Here is a 19082-nt window from a genome sequence, read left to right on the forward strand (position 1 = left end):
GCCCTTGTTTGTATTACGAGCTCACATTTATCCAAATTAAATTCCATTTGCCATTTCTCAGCCCATTGGCCCACTTGATCAAGATCACTTTGTAATCTCAGAAAACTTTCTTCACTGTCCACTATACTATCAATTTGGGCATCACCTGCAAACAATGCCTCCTACATTCTCATCCAAATCATTTGTGTAAATGACAAACAAAATTGGACCCAGTACTGGCCCTTCTGGAACATTAGTAATCAAGGGCCCCCAGTCCAAAACACAATCTTCACCAAAACCATCTGTCTCCTGTTGTTAAGCCAATGAGGTATCCAATTGGTAAGCTCACCCTGAATCCCATGTCATCTAACTTTACTAATCAGTCTCTCCATGTGGAACCTTATCAAAGGCTTCACTAAAATTCAAGCAAACAACGTCTACCACTCTGCGCTCATCAATTTATTCAGTTACTTCACTGAAAGAACTCAAATCAAGTTTGCAAGATACAATTTTCCTCACACAAAGACACGCTGACTATCCCCTAATCAGTCTTTGCCTCTCCAAATGCAGGCAAACCCTACCTGGGAGAATCACCTCCAGCAACACCCCCAACGCAGAAGTCACACTCACTGGCGTATAGTTCCCAGGCTTCTCCTCATAGCCTTTCTTAAACAATAGCACAACCCAGAACTACACAAAGCAGAACAGGAGCATCTATAGAGAGTCTTGACACCCAAAAAGCACAATCCGCAGTTACCTCCGAGACAGACCACAACAGCAAGACACAACACAGCCAGGCTCACTAGACACCCTACTGTACATCAGGGATGTATCAGAGATAACTACAAGGCCGCTCAGACCCCTAGGTATCAGGGCAACCCACAAACCAACAACTACCCTGCGACAGCTACTGACGAACATAAAGGATCCCATACCCAAAACCAATAAAACCAGCATAATACACAAAATACCATGCAAGGACTGTGAGAAACGCTACATAGGCCAAACTGGAAGGAAATTGACAATAAGGACACATGAACACCAACTAGTCACCAAAAGACACAACCAATTCTCACTGGTCCCGCTAAACACCGACAGCGAGGGACATGAATTTGACTGGAACAACACATCCATAATCGCACAAGCCAAACAGACACACCAGGGAATTCCTGGAGGCCTGGCATTCCAACCAAAACTCTATCAACAAACACATTGAATTAGACCCTGTGTACAAACCACTGAGAAACAGAACTGGAAGTAATCCCAACCACCCCAGCAAACTGAGACACCGAATTAACTAGTGGGACAGAACACCAATGCTTCACTGGAGGCGCACTGATGGCGCTACCTAGCAAGGTGACAAAATGTTTGCAACCAAACCCACCAGCTCAGCGAGCATGTCTACAAACTCACCCAAACCCGAGCTACACAACTTCTCAAAAGCAAATATTTCTGCTAGGGGCTCTGCAATTTCTTTCCTAACCTCCCACAACATCCTGGGATATACTCGATTAGGTCCTGGAGATTTATTGATCTTTATGTTTTCAAAGACCTCCAGTGCTTTCTTTTCAAAGTTACCCGATTCCAAACATCATTATTTATTTTCCCGAGTTTTGTAACCTCCATTTCTTTCTTCACAATAAAAACTGATGAAAAATATTAATTTACCATCTCTCCCATCTCCTGAGATTCAACACAAAGATGATCTTGTTGATCTTTAAAGTGTCCTATTCTCTCTCTAGTTGGTCTCTTTCTCTTAACGTGCTTGTCGAGCCTCTTTTTCATCGTCTTTAACCTTATTTGCCGAGGCCATCTCAATTCTTCTCTCTGCCTTCCTGACCTCCCTCTTCAGAATGCCCCAACACTATTTATATTCAAGAGATTCAGTTGATCCCAATTGTCGACATTTAGTCTGTGAGATTTTTTCTTTATTCTTGAGTAGAACTTCAGTATCTTTATTTATCCACTGTTCCCTAATCTCACTGTCTGTCTCGGATTTGCAGCAGTCTGAAGGGTATTGATTTTATATCGAGAGACTACAATAACTGACCGTATGCAACTTTGTGGGATGTTTCCCCTTATAGGAGAGATTGGAACCAGGGCACATTGTTTCAAAGCAAAACACCTCCTATGGCCTATAGAGAGGAGGAGAGTTTTTTTTCCTCAGAGAGTGGTGGGTCTGTGAATTTCTCTTCTCCACAGAGCTGGGGAAGCAAGAATCATGGAATATTTTTCAGGCAGAGTTCAATAGATTCTTGGCTGACAAAGAAGTCAAGACATAGAGGAAGTCAGAGAGAAAATCGGAACCCACAGTCAGATCAGCCGCGATATTATCTTTATTATTGTGGTGCAAGTCTCAGAAGAGGATGGAGACTTTACGCTATTCAAGAGAATTTGTTGCACCCTTTCAGAGCCAAGTTTCCCCAACATTCCATGAACCATCTCCACTCTTAGGATTGAGTACAGTAGCATCTTTCTTCAGAGTCTGTCCATCATGTGACATTAAATAGCCACTGACCGTGAGGAATAGCTTTGCTATTTATGTCTTCAAGTATTAACCCTCTGCTTGGGGCGGCACGGTGACTCAGTGGTTAGCACTGCAGCCTCACAGCGCCAGGGACCCGGGTTCGATTCCAGACTCGGGCAACTGTCTGTGTGGAGTTTGCACATTCTACCTGTGTCTGCGTGGGATTCCTTCGGGTGCTCCGGTTTCCTCTCACAGTCCAAAGATGTGCAGGCTAGGTGGGTTGGCCATGCTAAATTGCCCGTAGTGTTCAGGGGTGTGTGGGTTATAGGGGGATGGGTCTGGGTCTGGGTGGCATGTTTCAAGGGGCAGTGTGGACTTGTTGGGCCGAAGGGCCTGCTTCCACACTGTAGGGAATCTAATGTAATATAATCTACTCTGCAACTGTTCCCAAGTCATTCGTGTTTAGAAGAATGAGTGGGGTCTTATGGAAGTATGTAAGATTCTTCTGGGGAATGACAGGGTTAGATGCCAAGAAGTTGTTTCCTTTTGTGGGAAAGTCCAAGACCAGAGGGCATAGTCTCAGAGTAAAGGGTCACCCACCTAAGATGGAAAATGAGGATATATTCTTCTCTCAGAGTGAATTTGTGAAATTCTTTATCAGAGAAAGCTGTGGTGGCTGAATCATTAAGTATATTCAAGGCTGAGTTAGACAGATTTTTAACCAGTGAGGGAATCATGGGGGAAATGGCCGAAAGTGGAGTTGACAGTTATTAGATCAGTGGACTCGATGTGCTGAATAACCATGTTCTGTTCCTACATCCTATAGTACTTTGTCATTACACAATATATAATCCTCCTATATTGCGTATGCCCCCCTCAACCATTACCAGCAAGCCAGGGATCAACCCTGGTTCAATGGACAGTGCAGGAGGGCATGCCAGGAGCAGCACCAGGCATACCTGAGGATGAGGGGTCAATCTGGTGAAGCCACCAAACAGGACTAGAGTGATAGAGTCATACAGCATGGAAATAGGCCCTTCGTCCAACCAGTCCATGCCAAATATAATCCCAAACTAAATTGGTCCCATCTGCCTGTTTCCGGCCCATCTCCAAACCGTTCCTATTCATATCCTTACCTAAATGTCTTTTAAACATTAGAACTGTACCCACATCCACCACTTCCTTTGGAAGTTCATTCCTCACACGAACCACCCTCTGTGTAAAAAAAATTGCCCTCGTGTCTTTTTTTAAATCTTTCTGCTCTCAACTTAAAAATATGACCCCTACTTTTGAAACCCCCCCATCGTAGGGAAAACCCCTCATGATTTTATAAATCTCTATAAGGCCACCTCAACATCCTATGCTCCAGTGAAAAAGGGCCCTGTCTTTCTAGTCTAATTTATATCTCTAATTCTCCATTCCCAGCTACATCCTGGTAAATCTTTTCTGAACCCTCTCCTGTTTAATAATATCTGTCCTATAACAGGGCGACCAGAACTGGACACCGTACTCCAGAAGAGACCTCACTAATGTCCTGTACAACCACAACATGAGGTCCCAAATCCTATTCTCAAAGATCTGAGCAATTAAGGCAAGTGTGCTAAATGCCTTCTTAACCACCCTGTCTATATGTGATGCAAACATTAAAAAATTCTGCACCGAAACCCCTAGGTCTCTCTGTTCTACAATACTACAGAGCCCTAGCATTAATTGCATACGTCCTGCGCTTATTTATATTACTGTGATGCAATACCTCACGTTTATCCAAATTAAACTCCATTTGCCATTCTTCAGCCCATTGACCCAATTGATCAAGATCTCTTTGTAATCTTGGATGAACTTCTTCGCTGTCATCACAAATTTTGGTGTCATTTGCGGACTTACTAACCATGCTTCCCGTACTCTCATACAAATCATTTATATAAACAGCAAACAAAAGTGGAGCCTGTGCTGATCCTTCCGGAATGCCGCTGCTCACTGACCTGCAGTCCGATAAACAATCTTCTGCCATCACCTCTGTCTCCTGCCATTCAGCCAATTTTGTATCAAATTGGTAAGCTCTGAGTCCCACGTGATCTAATTTTACTGATTCGTCTGCCATGAGGAACCTTGTCAAAGACCTTACTGAAGTCCACTGAACAATGGGTTATCGCTGAGCTCTCATCAATCTTCTTTGTTATCTCCTCAAAAACCTCAATCAAGTTTGTAAGACACGATTTTCCTTGCACAAAAACCATGCTGACTACCTCTAATCATTCCTGGCCTCTCTGAATGCATATAAATGCCAGCTTTTAGAATCTCTTCCAATAATGCACCCACCAACAAAGTCAGACTCATAGATCTATAGTTCACAGGCTTCCCGTTACATCCCTTCTTGAACAAAGGCACAACATTACTTGTACACCAAACAGCAAAAGCAGCAAGTGATAGACAGAATTAAACAATCCCACAACCAATGGATCAGATCTAAGATCTGCAGTCCTGCCACATCCAGTCATGAGCAGTGACGGACAATTAAACAACTCACTGGAAGAGGAGGGTCCACAGATATCCCCAACCTCAATGATGAAAGAGCCCAGCACATCAGTATAAAATCTTCAGCCAGAAGTGCCAAGTGAATGATCCATCTTGGCCTCCTCGAATGGTCCCCAGCATCACAGATACCAGTCTTCAGGGAATTTGATTCACTTCATGTGATATTAAGAAACAGCTGGAGACAATGAATACTGTAAAGACTGTGGGACTCAACAACATTCCACAATTGTATTGAGAGCTATGCTCCAGAACTTGCTGCACCCTTAGCAAAGCTGTTCCAGTACAGTTACTACACTGGTATCTACCTGACAATGTGGTATATTGCCCAAGTATGTCCTGTAAATAAAATGCAGGACAAATCCAATCTGGCCCATTACTGCTTCATCAGTCTCCTCTCGATCATCAGTAATGTGATGGACGGTGTCACTAACAGTGCTATCAGGCAGCACCTGCTCAGCAATAACCTGGTCAGTGACACCCAGTTTGGGTTCTGCCAGGACCACTCAGCTCCTGAACTCATTACAGCCTTGGTTCAAACATGGACAATAGAGCTGAATTCCTCGGGTGAGGTGAGAGTGATAGTCCTTGATATCAAGGCTGCATTCGACAGAGCGTGGCATCGAGGAGCTCCAGCAAAACTGGAATCAATGGGTATCAGGGTTCAAACTCTCCATTGGTTGGAGTCACATCTGACACTTGGGAAGATGGTAATAATTATAGAATCAATGCTGGAGGTCAGTCTCTCAGATCCAGGACATCTCTGCAGGTGTTCCTCAGGGTAGTGTCCTCAGCCCAACTATCTTCAGCTGGTTCACCTTCCCTCCATCATAAGGTCAGAATTTGGGATGTTCACCAATGATTGCACAATGGTCAGCACCATTCAGAACTCCTCAGATACTGAAGCAGCCCGTGTTCAAAGGACCTGGCTAATATACAGGTTTGGACTATCAAGTGGCAAGTAACATTTGTGCTGCACGAGTGGCAAGCAATGACCATCTCTTTAAGAGACAATCTAACCAACACCCCTTGACTTTCTTTAGTGTTACTATCTTTGAATTCCTCCTCAATCAACATGCTACTATTAACCAGAAACTCAACTGAACTCACCACATAAACACAGTGGCTACAACAGCAGGCTAGAAGCTCAGAACACTACAGTGAGTAACTCACCTCCTGACTCCTCAAACCCTGTCCAGCATCTACAAGACACAAGTCAGGAGTGTGATGGAATACTCCCCACTTGCCTGGAGGGGTGCAGCCCCAACAACATCAACAAACATGACACCATCCAGGACAAAGAAACCCATTTGATTGGTGCTACATCCATAAACATTCAGTTCCCCCACCACTGACAATCAGTAGCAGCAATGCATACTATCTATAAGATGCATTTTAGAAATTCACCAAAGACCTTTATGCAGCATCTTCCCAACCAGGCCCACATGCCATAAGAGAATTAAAATGAAATTACTTAAGGTAAGGGATAGAGCACTATTGAGTCTAAACATAAGGGGTTACTTGTCTTACTTACCAAGGTTGGGTTATTCAATGATCGCAATGAATACAGCAGATGTGACTAATCTATCACTAACTATTTTTGGGAGTTATACAGAATCCAACTGCTACCTTCAGATTCTCAGGTAGAATACAATTGTCTCCTCCCAAAAGATTATGTGTCATCATCATTCGCTCGTGGAACACATACATTGGTGACTGGCCCAGTATTTATTGCTTGTCCCTACTTGCCCCTTGAGAGGGTCAGGGTGAGCTGCCTTCTTGAACCACTGCAGTCTACCTGCTGTGAGTTGATCCGCAATGCCCTTAGGGAGGCAATTCCAGGATTTTGACCCAGAAACAGCAATATATTTCCAAGTCAAAGGTTGGAGTAGAGCTAATGCATCTTTTATTTTAACTCTTTCAGAACCATGACCGCATGGAGCCAGTGTGTGCTGATCATCCCTATGTCAGGGTGTTGCTGGAACAGGAGCAGAGGGAGCATGTTCAGAAAGCCCAATAGTGGAGCATTAAGCAGGTGAACTATGAGCTGCAAGCCTGTGGTAAACATCAAAATCAAATCAATCTAATCTCTGTCAAGAAACTTCCTGCAAAATCTCAGCAGACTGTCTCTGATTCCTTTGATTATCTGACAAACTATCTTAGACTGAAACTATCCTCCTCAGCTGGCAAGCTAGACGCTTGAAGGAGTTTATAGGTCAGTTATAAAAATGACCTCCCTCAAAATAAATGCAGGCAATACAATCAGGTTTTGGAAGCTGCAAGCTATCAGTTATCTACAACTGTATTTCTACTCCCCTTAACCTACATATCTTCTTTGCATCTTATGAAACAGGATAATAGTCAGATTTTGGTAAAACCAATAAGGGCAGGATTTACTCAGTTAAAAGTGGGGCCCTGGGTGGTGTTGTAGAACAGAGAGAGTCAGGGGTTCAGACATATAATTCTTTGAAGTTTATATCACACGCGAACAGGCTGGTTAAGAAGGTGTTTAGCACGCTTGTCTTCATTGGTCAGACCATTGAGTAGAGGAGTTGAGACGTCACGTTGAGGTTGTACAGGGCCTTGGTGAGGCCTCTTCTGGAGTACTGTGTCCAGTTCTGGTCGCCCTGTTATAGGAAGGATATTATTAAGCTGGAGGGGGTTCAGAAGAGATTTACCAGGGTTGGAGGGTTTGAGTTATAAGGAGAGTCTGGATAGACCGCTCTTTTTTTCACTGGAGCCTAGGAGGTCGACGGGTGATCTTATAGAGGCTTATAAAATCATGAGGGATATGGGGAAGGCAAATGACTGGTGCCTTTACCCTAGGGTGGGGAATTTCAAGACAAAGGGGCCTATTTTTAAGCTAAGAGGAGACAGATTTATAAAAGATATGAGGGGCAACTTTTTTTGCATCAAATATACATCGAGCGTGGAATGGACTTCCAGAGGAAGTGGTGGATGTGGGTACAGTGACAAAGTTTAAAAGACATTTAGATAAGTACATGAAAAGGAAGTGATTGGAGGAATATGGGCCAGGCTCAGGCAGGTGGGACTAGTTTGGTTTGGGTTTATATTCGGCGTGAATTATAGGTTGGGCAGAAGGCTGTGTTTCTGTTCTGTATGACTCTATGACTCTATATCAGTTTAAATGCATTTCTCTAACCTCCCTTTCTCTCTCATGCACCTTGTTCCAAGCCCAATTATGAAATAATCCAATTCATGTAAATGTATTGCTGTTGACCTTTATGTTCAGTTCCTACTGTGTGCCTAAGCTGTAGCCTCCCTTTGGCCTTGCCAAACATTCACCAAGTTAGTGTGGGATCTCCACAAAGTCCATCAATATGGTATTCAAAACTGTGCCAAAGGTGAGTGGAAGCACATCTGACCCTTTCTCACTGGGATGAGGACCAGAACAAACTATAGTTTATTCAAATATCGAAAAACCCCAAAGGGAAAAAAAGACAATAACACTTGGAAATGAGCCTCGCTGAGCACTGTTCAGAGATACACAAGGCTAGCTAGAACACTACGTATCATTTCCACATTTCGTTGGTTTTTCTATCCGGGTTTTCTCTGCTTTTGAGTGATATTCTCCCCTGGAGTTATCTGTTGCCTTGGTGCTACGAACATGAAATGGCAGCCATCTTGAATTTCAACTAAAGCTTTATCGACGTTCTCCTCCAAATTAAAGAAAGAATCCTCACTCAAGGATGTCACCTGTATTTTTGTTTTATTCATTTACAGAACGAATGCTACTGTCTCGGCCAACATTTATTGCCCAGAGGGCAGTCAAGAGTCAACTACATTTCTGTGGCTCTGGAGCCACGTGTAGGCCTGACCAGGATGGGAATTTCCTAAAAGGCATTAGTGAACTAGATGGATTTTTCTGACAATCAGGTATGGAATGGTGGTCATCCTTAGACTCTTAATCCCAGATGTTTTGAGTGCATTCAATTTCCACAACCTGCCCTGTTGGATTTAAAATCTGGATTTCCAGAATGTTACCTTGATTTCTGGAGTAATAGGCCGGTGATAATAGCACTACGCCATTGCTTCTCCACATACTAAAGGACTTTGTTATCTTATGTGTTATTAATCATTCAGAAGTAGCAAGAACTGCAAATGCTAGGGTCAGAGATAACAAGGTGTGGAGCTGGATGAACACAGCAGGCCAAGCAGCATCAGAGGAGCAGGAAAGCTGACGCTTTGGATCAGGACCCTTCTTCAGAAATGGGGAGGGGGAAGGACATTGGGAAATGAACAGAGAGAAGAGGGTAGGTGGGATGGCAATAGGTCAGTGCCGGTAGGCAGTGGTGGGGATTGGTCAGTGAGGTGGAAGGGATAGATAGATGGGAGAGAGGACGGACAAGTTGTGTCAGGTCAAGGAGGTAAGGGTGAGAGGGAGGGTTGGCCATAGGATGAGGCCAGAGGTGGAGAGATTTTAAAACTAGTGAATTCCATGTTGAGGCTATCGGGCTGTAGGAAATTATGGTATGGTTGTACAGGACATTGGTGAGCCCTATTCTGGAGTACTGTGTGCAGTTCTGGCCACCCTGTTGATAGAAGGATATTATTAAACTGGATTCAGAACAGATTTACCAGGATGTTGCTGGGAATGGAGGGCTTAGATTATAAGGAGAGGCTGGATAGATTAGATTAGATTAGATTCCCTACAGTGTGGCCCTTCGGCCCAACAAGTCCACACTGCCCCTTGAAGTAACCCACCCAGACCAATCCCCCTATAACCCACACACCCCTGAACACTATGGGCAATTTAGCATGGCCGATCCACCTAGCCTGCGCATCTTTGGACTGTGGGAGGAAACCGGAGCACCCGAAGGAAACCCACGCAGACACGGGGAGAATGTGCAAACTCCACACAGGCAGTCACCCGAGGGTGGAATTGAACCCAGGTCCCTGGCGCTGTGAGGCTGCAGTGCTAACCACTGAGCCACCGTGCCACCTAAAGGCTGGGACTTTTCTCATTGGAGCCTAGGAGGTAGACAGGTGACCTTATAGAGGTTTATAAAATCATGAGGGATATAGGGAAGGCAAATGACCGATGTTTTTTTTCTGTAGGGTGGGGAATTTCAAGACAAGAGGGCCTATTTTTAAGTTAAAAGGAGAAAGATTTATACAAGATATGAGGGGCAACCTTTCTTTCACAGAGTGTAGTTCAAGTGTGGAATGAACTTCCAGAGGAAGTGGTGGATGTGACAACATTTAACAGGCATTTAGAGAAGTATGTGAATAAGAAATGGTTGGAGGAATATGGGCCAGGCTCAGACAGCAGTTTTAAAACTAGTGAATTCCATGTTTAGGCCATCGGGATGTAGCCTCCTGAGGCAGAATATGAGGTGCTGCTCCTCCAGTTTGCGGGTGTGTCATTGCGACACTGGAGGAGGCCCAGGATGGACATGTCACCCAGGGAGTGGGAGGGTGAGTCGAAATGGTTCTCGACTGGAAGGTGTTGTTGTTTGTTGCATACAGAGCGTGGATGTTCTACAAAAGTGTACTACAAAAAAGAAATAGATGCCAGTTTCAAGGCGGCCACCAGAGATGGAGACAGAGAAGTCCGAGAAGGAAAGAGAGGTATCAGACGTGGTCCAGGTAAATTTGAAGTTGGGGTAAAAGGTGTTAGTAGAGTTGGTACACTGTTCAAGCTCCTCATGTTCTAGTTCAACAACAGTGCCAAGAGCCTGCATTAGTCTTGCACTTTGCATGTAGCAAAACATCATAACAAGTCTTACAGGAGCATGACCAGAACCAATTTGACATCCAGGAACCAACAATGCCAAGGTCGAGTCTCCATTTGCCAAAAGCTGCCAGCCAATCGAAGACATTGACAAAATACCAAAGTTCATAAGACAGCACCTTCTAAACCCACAACCACTTCTACCTCGAAGGACAAGGGCAGCAGAGACATGGGAACACCACCCTCTGCAAGTTCCCCTCCAAGCCAATCACCATCCTGACTTGGAAATATGTCTCCTTTCCTTCAATGTCGCTGGATTACAATCCTGGAATTCCCTCCCTAAGGGCATTGTGGGTCAACCCACAACAAGTGGACTGCAGTGGTTCAAGAAGGCAGCTCACCACCACCTTCTGAAGGGAAATAGTCAATAAATATTGGCCTTGCCTTTAACAGGAATATCTTCTGAATGAATAAGGAAAACCTCTCCTGTACTCAGTAGTGTTACCAGGGAAATTGCGGTTGTCATGTGCAGTACAACCAATCACCAATCACCAAGGGTCAGTCATGCCAGGAGAATGAGGGGGGGTTGGGTAGGGGTGCTGGATTTGCGAGGAATAGCAGTGTGGATAACAGATAAGATGGGCTGAGGGGGTGTATTGGAAACAGAGGTAAAGGGTGTCTTTCAGGAGGAATACCTTCCCTGATGCTGGTTCCTTCAACAAGACTCAAAATTGCCACTGAATGAGTGACTGACCCACTCCCTGTATGCTCCGCAGAGCCCGCCAGCAGGAAAGCTTGACTCAAATATCGCAGGGAAGTAATGGGGGAGGGGTGGCGGTGATTGGGACCATGTAGAAATCTATAAAATTCTAACAGGATAGACAGAGAAAGGATGTTCTTGATGTCTGGGAAGTTCAGAACCTAGGGTCGCAGTCTAAGGAAACAATGTAGGCCTTTTAGGTCTGCAATGAGGAGAAATCAATGAAAGATTTCAGGAAGGGGTTACAGATAGTTTTTTTTAGGGTGAAAGGCATATAAGGGTAAAGCAGAAACCCTTACTGCTTTAAGGGTTCTGAGTTGGTTGATCAGCCATGATCACCTTAAATGTCAGAGCAGTGCTGAGGGGCTGAATGGTCTACACATCCTCTATTTTTGATGTTTCTGTGTTTACCAATACATCATCCTCCCTCCTGATTAAAAGCCTCCCCACAACCGAACCCACAATGGGGAGGACTCAAGATTCTGCCCCTTCCTACTGCTCTCTCTCTCTCTCTCTCTCTCTCAGTAAATGCTGGCTGACCTGTTGAGTATTTCCACTGTTTTCGAATTTAGAGCAGGCTTACTACCTCAGCTGGCACCAAAACCCATCGACAAGGCTCACACATGGCACATGGGTGACATGCCACGGAACTGCAGTACAAGTTCGAGTTTCCATCTTTACATTAGCGCTGGGAGTAGCGCAGCAAACATTCACTCAAATTGGTTCCTTCAAAGTGTGGGTTGTTCAAGGATAGAAATCAATTAAATTAAACATTCAGTCTCAGGAGAAGAATGAGAGGTTTTCCCAAAGAAACATTCAGGGCTTTTTTTAAAATTTATTCATTCATGGGATGTGGGTGTCACTGGCTGGTCCAGCATTTATTGCCCTATCCCTAGTTGCCCCTTGAGAAGGTGGTGAGCTGACGTCTTCAACTGCTGTAGGTTGACCTACAATCCTATTAGGGAGGAAATATCAGGACTCAGCAACAATAAAGAAATGACGATAAATTTTCAAGTCAGGATGGTGAGTAGCTTAGAGGGGAACTTGAAGGTGGTGGTGTTCCCATGTGTCTGCTGCCCTTGTCCTTCTAGATGGAAGTGTTTGTGTGTTCAGAAGGTGCTGCCTGTGGACCCCTGGTGAACTTCTGCAGTGCTTCTTGTAGATGGCATACACTGCTGCTGCCGAGCGTTGGGGATGGAGGGAGTGGATATACCATAGAAAACATCCTTTCTGCTTGCATGCCTGTTTGGTACAGCAACTGCACTGCCCAAGGCCGCATGAAACTACAGACAGTTGTGAATACTGCCCAGTCCATCACACAAACCAGCCTTCCATCCATTGACTCCATCTACACTCCCCACAGCCTTGGGAAAGCAACCAACATCATCAAAGACCCGTCCCACCCTGGTTATACTCTCTTCCACCCCTCTTCCATCAGACAGAAGATATAGAAGTTTGAAAACATGTACCAACAGATTTAAGGACAGCTCCTCCCCTGCTGTTATCAGACTTAGAACAAACCTCTCATTGGGTCACCGGACCTGAAACATCAATTCGGACTTTTTTTCTTCACAGACTCATTTATTAGATTTGATCTTTCTCTGTAGCAGTAACACTATATTCTGCATTCTGTTCCATTACCCTGATGTGCTAATGTAAGGTATGATTGTCTGGTAAGCAAGCAACACAATGCTTTTCAGCGTATCTCAGTACTTGTGACAATAATAAATCAAATGAAATCAACCTGGAAAACATGGCAGTCAGTTTTGCTTCATCGCAAAGCCAATGATGGATTCCGCAAATTGAGATACCAGTCTGGAGTACATATGGACAGTGAGTGTCTGCACATAATGGTGCTTGGTTCTTATCTCAGAGTAAGTATGTTCAAATTTTAATCATAGAATCCCTGCACTGTTTAAGCAGGCCATTCTGCCTTCCAATTCCACACTGGCCCTTCAAAATGCATTCCACCTAGAAGCTCACCCTATCCCTGTAACTCTACATTTCCCATGGCCAATCCAGCTACTCTCTACATTGTTGGGCTGTGGGAGGAAGCTCACACAGACACAGGGAGAATGTGCAAACTCCACACTGTTGCCCTAGGATGGGATGGAACCCAGCTCGCTGGGGCTATGAGACAGCAGTGCTAACTCCTGAAGCACATGCCACCCCAGTGCGTTTAAGTATTTAACAGAATACAGTGCATAATATGTTACCATATACAGCTTTCTGTTGCAATTTCTAGATGAGGCAGAAGCAGGAGGCAGGTGCAATGAGACCTGGCTAACCTTGAACACCGAGATAACAAAGTGTGAAGCTGGATGAACACGGAAGGCCAAGCAGCATCTTAGGAGCACAAAAGCTGACTAAAATGCTGCTTGGCCTGCTATGTTCATCCAGCTTCACACTTTGTTATCTCGGATTCTCCGGCATCTGCAGTTCCCATTATCTCTGATCACAATTTTAACCTTGAACACCATTCGCTGAAGGCTGTGGGAGTAGCAAAGGTGTTTGTTTGTAATTCGGTTAATGATCGCTGTTCAACTCCTGTGGTCACCGTGGGCTGTTTAATTCTCGTGCGACAGTGCTGCAGAGAGCAGAAGTTTCCACTTCAGGCAACTGGTGTCAGCGCTTGCTACTCGTGAGTCACGCACAGAGCAGACATCTGCAAAGTAAAGCCCCCTCTACACCCCAGTACCTCTTACTGCGCAGCTGAAGAAAATATGCAGGTGAAGCTCCCATCAAAACCTCTCATCAAGGAGCAATAACAAAGAGCTGCCTTTGTACAGTGGCTTTTGTTGACCTCAGGATACGCCAGAGTGCCTTTCAAGAAATTAGTCTTTACATTGTAGTCGTTGTTGTCAGTAGGAAACACATAGCATGTTAGATAGACATGAGAGATAGCTGGCTGGCGTACATTTGGGGTTTGTAAAAATTTACTATGTGCATATTGGCTCCTAAATGTATTGCAAAGTCATACCGCCCAGTTAGAGACCCTTCAGCCCATTGTGTCTATCTCACCAAATATATATTACAACCTATACTAGTCCCCTTGTGGATCTAGTGCGCAAAAGCGAGAGTAATATAGGTCATAGTTGACTTTTAGTATAGGCTTATAGGGCCAAAGGGTCTCTATCTGGCTGTACTTTTCTGTGATGCTTTGGGCATAGGAGTTGGGACGTCATGTTGAGGTTGTAGAGGTCGTTGGTGAGGCCTCTTCTGAAGCACTGTAAGGTGTTCTGGTCTCCCTGTTACAGGAAAGATATTATAAAGCTGGAGAGGAGTAGGAAGAGATTTACCAGTATGTTACCGGGAATGGAAGATTTAAGTTATAAGGAGAGGCTGGATAGGCTGGGAATTTTTTCACTGGAGACTAGGAGGTTGAGGGGTAACTTTATAGAAGTTTGTAAAATCATGAGGGGTATAGGCAAGGTGAATGGCAGGGGTCTTTTCCCTGGGATGGGGGATTTCAAGACGAGGGGGGCATATGTTTAAGGTGAGAGGAGAGAGATTTAAATAAGACATGGAGACTTTTTTTTTACACAGAGAGTGGTTCGTGCGTGGAATGAACTTCCTGAGGAAGTGGTGGATATGGGTACAATTACAACTTTTAAAAGACATTCGGATAAGTACATGGATAGGAAAGGTTTGGGGGGATATGGGCCAGAAGCAGGCAGGTGGGACCAGTTCAATTTGGGATTATGGTTGGCATGGATTGGTTGGACCCAAGGGTCTGTTTCCGTCTTGTGTGACTGTAGGACCATAAGACCATGAAACATAGGAGCAGAAATTATGCCATTCAGCACACCAAGTCTGCTCCACCACTCAATCATGGCTGATAAGTTCCTCAACCCCATTCTCCTGCTTTCTCCCCGTAACCCTTGATCTCCTTGATAATCAAGAACCTACCTATCTGAGTCTTAAATGTACTCAATAACCTGGCCTCCACAGCCTTCTGTGGCAGTGAATTCCATAGATTCACCACTCTCTGGCTGAAGATGTTTCTCCTCACCTCCGATCTAAAAGATCTTCCCTTTAATCTAAGGCTGTGCCCTCGGGTCCTAGTCTCTCCTATCAATGGGAACATCTCCCCAGCATCCACTCTGTCCAGGCCATTCAGTATTCTGTAAGTTTCCATTAGATCCCCCCTCATCCGTCTAAACTCCAATGATTATAGTACCAGAGTCTCAAACATTCCTCATATGTTAAGCTTTCCATTCTTGGGCCATTCTCATGAACCTCCTCTGAAACTGCTCCAGGGCCAGTACATCTTTCCTGAGATATGGGGCCCAAAACTACACACAATACTCCAAATGTGGCCTGACCAGAGCCTTATAAAGCCTCAGAAGTACATCCCTGCTTTTATATTCAAGTCCTCTCAAAATAAATGCCAACATTGCATTTGCCTTCCTAACTACTGACTCGACCTGCAAGTTTACCTTGAGAGAACCCCGGAAGAGAACTCCCCCAAGTCTCTTTGCACTTCAGACTTCTGAAATTTCTCCCCATTTGGAAAATAGTCCATGCTTTTAGTCTTCTTACCAAGGTGGATGACCTCACATATTCCCACGCTGTATTCCATTTGCCACTTCTTTACCCGTTCTCCTAACCTGGCCAAGTCCTTCTGCAGCCTCGCCACCACCTCAATACTACCTGTCCCTCCACCTATCTTTATATTGTCAGCAAACTTAGCCAGAATGCCCACAGTTCCTTCATCTCGATCATTAATGTACAAAGTGGAAAAGTTGTCGTCCCCACACTGACACTTGCGAGACTCCACATGTCACCAGCTGCCATCCTGAAAAAGACCCCTTTATCCCTACTCTCTGTTTTCTGCCAAACAACCAATCTTTTATCCATGCTAGCACCTTGCCTCTAACATCATGGGCCCTTATCTTACTCAGCAGCTTCCTGTGTGGCACCTTATCAAAGGCCTTCTTGAAGTCCAGTTAGATAACATCCATTGGCTCTCCTTGGTCTACCCTGTTCATTACTTGCTCAAAGAATTCTAACAGATTTGTCAGGCATGACCTCCCCTTGATGAAACCATGCTGACTTTGCCATATTTTATAGTACACTTCCAAATAATCACCACTCTCACCCTTTACAATGAACTCCAAAATCTTACACTCTATGACTCTATTCGGGAATTATTTTGCACCTAGCAAGCTCCCACGAACAGCAAAGAGATAAAATCCAGCTGCTTAAAAGTTGTAGAGCTGGATGAACGTGGCAGGCCAAGCAGCACCAGAGGACCAGAAAGGCTGACGTTTCGGCCGAGACCGTTCTTCTTCGTTCATCCAGCTCTACGCCTTGTTATCTCAGATTCTCCAGCATCTGCAGTTCCTGTTATCTCCAGAACTAGCTGTTTCCCCAGTTTGCCTCAGCAGTGGCATGTGAAGTCTATAGCCAGTTTAGAAAGTAGGCAGGCCTGTAATAGTAATGTCACATCTGAAACGCAGCACCTCTAAAAGCTGCCTGCCATTCACCCCTAACCATGTCGCGCATGATTTTCTAAACCTGTTTCAGGCCACTGCTCAGCCTCTAACGCTCCAGCGAATAAAGCCCCAGCCTTTCCAGCTTCTCCTTATTACTCACACCGTCCATTCCTGGAACACCCTGCAGTTTAATAACACCTCCACTGGACTGAAGGCCGAAGCCAGGTTTTGCATTTCAATGCCTGGGGCAGGAATTGAATCTAAGACCCTAGGACTCGGACAAGCAAACGCTTTTCCCCCCTAAATTGGGCCAGCTAGATCCTTCATCCCAACGAAAAGCCCCATGGCGTTTCACACAGAGTCAGAGCCGCATGCAGCTGAGCCACACAAAATGGGGTGGAGAAAGACAGAACGCCCTGCATTTGCCTAGCGCCTTTTGTCTTGCTGTGGCAGGCTTTGAACTGCACTCCACCAGCCCAGCTGAGAGCGATCCACGACAAACAGGTTCAGAATTAGTTGGGTCTCAGTGCAGTCAATATCGGGGACTCAGCAGTACCCCTTATTCAGTTGTGGAGAGATACAAATGGTGAGGTAGGTTTGAGAGGTGTATCCCCTCCACAGATTGAGTGGAGGACTCGTTACCAAAATCTCAAAGGTTGGTCGGAAGAATTTGCGTTTGCCAACCGTAGACAATATTCCCCTCCCGCTGAAGAAGGGTCCTGACCCAAAACATCAGCTTTCCTGATCCTCTGATGCTGCCTGGCCTGTTGTGTTCTTCCAGCTCCACACTGTGTTATCTATTCCCCTCTTTGGGTGTTTTTGCAGGTGTGACCACTGCTCAATGAGAGGAAACATTGCTGCCAATTTTAATATGGCAATCTTAGACAAACTGTAATGTATCAGTCATCAGATCGACAGATCAGTTAAAGGGAAGTTGTTTACATTGAGGGATAATTTGAAAGCCCTCTGGGACACAGTGCCTGCTCTCATGCAAGGCATTGCCATGAGATCTTTCCTATCCACCTACAACTGCTGGGATGATATCAACTGATATGACCTTAGAGAACGGCTGAAACATGATGGATTGGGTGGACATGCGAAGGTTATATTAATGAAGGGCTGATTAGGTTTGAATTGGTTGCATAAACATGGCGGGGGCAGTTAATCAGTTGGGTTTGTTTTATGACGTGTGTCTAATGGAAATAAACTTCTCAGAAAGGGTAGTATGATATCTCAGTTGTTTGAAGGCTCAGTGGTTAGCACTGCTGCCGCATAACACCAGGGGCAGAGGTTCAATTCCACCCTCTGGTGACTGTCTGTGCTGAGTTTGCATGTTCTCCCTGCGTCTGTGTGATTTTTCTCCCACAGTCCAAAGATGTGCAGGTCAGGGTGGATTGGCCATGCTATAGTGCCCAGGGATGTGTGGGTTAGCCATGGGAAATTCAGGGTCTGGTTGGAATGCTCTTTAGAGAGTTGGTGTGGATTCAATGTTCTGCTTCTACACTGTAGGGATTCTATAGCTATGTGGGCTGGAGTTCAGTTTAAACCAGTCGTTTTTTTGATGTGAATGCCCCAACAGAATGACAGCATGTACAACTGTACAATCCGTTTGGAGTGTGAAATGCCAAAATCTCTGGTCTCCATGCCACAACCTCATTACTGAGAGTCAGGCACCGTTGTTTTAGCGTGCCAAAGTGAATTTCAAGACGAATCTTCGCGGAGTATGGGGAGGTGAAGGCAGGGCAGGCCAATGTTTAAAAGCTTGCTGGTTGTAAAGGTGACCACCAACTTAAAGATGAAGGAGGTGGGCAGAACACAAAAGGGCAGAAATAGTGGAACACCATCAATTCCTTTAGGTTTGTAAAGCTAGGGGAGGGTACAGAGAGGTTGGAGGACTTAAACAGAGTGCAAGGATAGTCAGTTCTACAGGACTGAAGAAAGGTGTGGAGACAGTGAGAGTGAGATGAAAATACAGAGATAATGAGGGTTGTAGGGCTGGAGGAGGGTACTGAGATAGTGAGGATGGTAGAGCTGGAAGAAGATAGAGATAAGGAGTGGTGGTGGGTTGAAGGAGGATAGAGAGATCGGGAGGGTTATAGGAGGAAGTTACAGAGATAGGGAGGGGTGTAGTGCTGGAGGAGGATACAGAGATAGGGAGGGGCGTAGAGCTGAGAAAGATAGCAAATCTATTTATTTAATTCATGAAAGGAA

The sequence above is a fragment of the Stegostoma tigrinum genome, chromosome 35, assembly GCF_030684315.1.
Source record: "Stegostoma tigrinum isolate sSteTig4 chromosome 35, sSteTig4.hap1, whole genome shotgun sequence".
Lineage (NCBI taxonomy): Eukaryota > Metazoa > Chordata > Chondrichthyes > Orectolobiformes > Stegostomatidae > Stegostoma > Stegostoma tigrinum.